Here is a 2,856-nt window from a genome sequence, read left to right on the forward strand (position 1 = left end):
CACTCTAATGTGGACACAGCAGCACATACTTTGTCTTAGGACATACACAGTCTTAGGAGTCCAGGACAGAGGCTAAGCTTCCTATACTCGGCAGCCAAAAAAAATTAGGTGGGGTGCCCGTTCTGGTCCTCCTGGTACTGCTGATTTTTGTCCCCAGAGAGCTGGAGCCAAACCTGTGTGCTCAGCTTAACATTTGTGGGTAGGGAGCTCATTGGAATCAGCTCAAAACCAGCTGCTTCTTCACATCTCACTGACAGCTCAGGAATGTGAGGAGAGGGAATGAGCAGAGAAGCATGAAAGGGACTGAGCAGAGAAGCCATAAACTGCAAAAGGGGAATGAAGCCAAGGTGTTGGAGGGAGGCCCAGGCTGTTGCTGGGGTCTGTTAGGTGCTTCATTACCTGGCTTCCTGAGCTTGAGCTGCAGTTCCCACCATCCCTCAGGTTTCACCTTCTCTCTTTTTGCCATGAGCTCCTGGCCTTAGCTGCCCAATGGACGTTCCCCACACTGAGAAAATCCCACTGTCTCTTTTTACTGCCACAGAGACCACAAATGTAGCAAGTGTTAGTGATGGAGCTCTGTCATACAGGATGCTCTTTTCTGCCCAAATCATGCCTTCCTTCCCCATCCACTTTAAAGCTACACTGGCTTTCACATAAGCCAGCCCCATGCAGAGCTGTGCCATGGTCCTACTGTGCAGCACCATCCTGGGGGTGGGGGGGGAGAATCAACCCTCAAATGGAGGATGCAACCTCCCTGCTTTTCTCCAGGGGTCTCTGAAGGCAGGAATCCCCATCCCCATTGGATGGGAGCTCCACATGCCTTACCCTGGGCTTTTGGGAGAGGGTGATGGTGAAGGTGTGCCATGGGGTTCACAGACTGTTAAACATGGCTGGTGACAATGCTTTCCCCAGCTTGGCAAAGTGCTGCTCACCGTCATCTTGGGACAACAAGCAGGAGATGGCAGCAGGGAAGCGCACCAAGACAGGGACAAGGGACAGGCTGCCAGACCAGAGGAAGTATGGTTGGCTGCAAACACCCAGCCTTAGGTTGAAGGCTAATGAGAGATGCCCAGCATGGTGCTGAGGACAAGACAGAGCTGTCTTCTCCACAGCCTGCTAGCCCTGCAGCAAGGCCAGCTTGGTTTTCTTCCTCTGCAAGAGCAGCAGGAAGTTGCTGACTTTAGGAGAACCCTTTGCCTTTCCAGGGAACCCTGGCTGTGAGATCAGGACATTGGCTTCCAAAGCTTGTTCTGTGGGGATGCAGCTGCCATCACTCCCCTCATCTGCCTCTGTGGCATATGCACTTCCTGGAATTTCTTCCCACCACCCCAAAAACCAGCAGTCACTGGCCTGAGTCACCATGGCCACATCCCAGGGTAAAAGGTGTCTGGGGAAGCCTGGGAAAGTTGGAAGGGAGGGCGAGCTCCTAGTAGGAAAATGCTGGCAGTGATGGAGAAGTGCTGCTGCATGCACAAACTGTGCATACAAATGTCTGTGTTCAACCATCCTGAGATTTTAAAAATTTAAACTAGGTAGTCCTCCCTACATGCTGAAGGCAGCACATCTTGTCCTTTCCTTGCTGTCTTTCCATGTTTGCTGTGTGAAGGTTCTTACATGGGCTCATACTGTGACATGCACATGGCAACTCAGCCATGTCCTACCATCACCTGCATCCAGATGCCAGACAGGAATCAATTCCACCCTTACAGCTATATCTGAGCTGGACAGCATCAGCAATGCTCATCTCTCATGCCTGCTTGTGGGGCAATAGAAGAGCAAAGGAGGTGTCCTCACCCCAGGAGCTGGGCCAATGCCCTGGCCTTACCTCAGTTTGAACCTGGTTGTTGCATCTGTGCTGTTGCCAAGATAAATCTGTGTGGAGGGGAAGTGGGCTGGCAAGTTCTCCCTGCCCACCCCAGGGTTTTTCCTGGGCTGCCTCCTGCCCCTTCCCCAGCCAGGCCTGGCAAGGGACTGCTGGAAGGAGAACCGATCCCCACCTTTATACAACCTCTTTTCAGTTGTAGAGAGCAGTAAAGTCTTGTCTGAGCCTTCTTTTCTCCAGGATAAACATACCCATCTCTCAGCTGCTCCTCATAGGTCTTCTATCCAGACCCTCCACCAGCTTTATTGCCCTTCTCTGGACTCTCTAGCACCTCAATGTCCTTCCTGTAGTGAGGGACCCAAAACTGAACACAGGATTTGAGGTGCAGCCTCAGCAGTGCTGAGTACAGGGGGATGATCACTGCCCTGCTCCTGCTTGGCCACACCATTGCTGACACAGGCCAGGATGCCACTGGCTGTCTTGATCACCTGGGCACTGCTGGCTCATGTTCAGCTGCTGTGGATCAGCAGCCCCAGAGTCCTCTGAGCAGCTTTGCAGTCACTCTCCCCCAGCCTGTAGCTCTGCATGGGGTTGTGACCCAAGGGCAGGATGCTGCACTTTGCCTTGTTGAACCTCACGCAATCGGCCTCGGCCCACTGATCCACCATTCAACTAATCTGTGCAACACTGCACTCCCTCTTTCATCCTACTCAGTCCCTCTCCGCTAATATTCTCTTGCTCCTGCCAACTCCGTTAGGTATCTCTCAACAGCACCGTCAAACGCGCTCTCCTCGCACAAGAGACCAGAGGATGCTTCGCTCCGCCAGCCCTTCTCCCCCTCCCACCGCCTCTCCGGTGCCCGTGTCCAGCGGCGGGAGGGCCGGGGTGCCCGGGGTCGGCCCCGCTGTCCCCTCCCGGCGCGCAGTGCCCGTGTGTGGGCGGGCTCCGGGACGTGCTCGCTGGGGAGCGCCGCGCCGCCGCACATGCTCACTGGCCGCGGAGGCACCGCCGGAGGTAGGGGCTCGCTCCGCCGC

General features: G+C 54.9%; 1 protein-coding gene across 1 annotated transcript in view; it reads left to right on the forward strand.

Moving 5' to 3' along the window:
- The first annotated feature begins 2,812 nt into the window (after window positions 1-2,812).
- Window positions 2,813-2,856, forward strand: part of GLRB (glycine receptor beta) — a 48,785-nt gene continuing 48,741 nt past the window's right edge. The window contains exon 1 of the mRNA XM_015624338.3: window positions 2,813-2,836. The gene's annotated coding sequence lies outside the window, so the exon portion shown is untranslated. The remainder of the gene's footprint in view (window positions 2,837-2,856) is intronic.

Source organism: Parus major, chromosome 4 (assembly GCF_001522545.3).
Source record: "Parus major isolate Abel chromosome 4, Parus_major1.1, whole genome shotgun sequence".
Taxonomy (NCBI): domain Eukaryota; kingdom Metazoa; phylum Chordata; class Aves; order Passeriformes; family Paridae; genus Parus; species Parus major.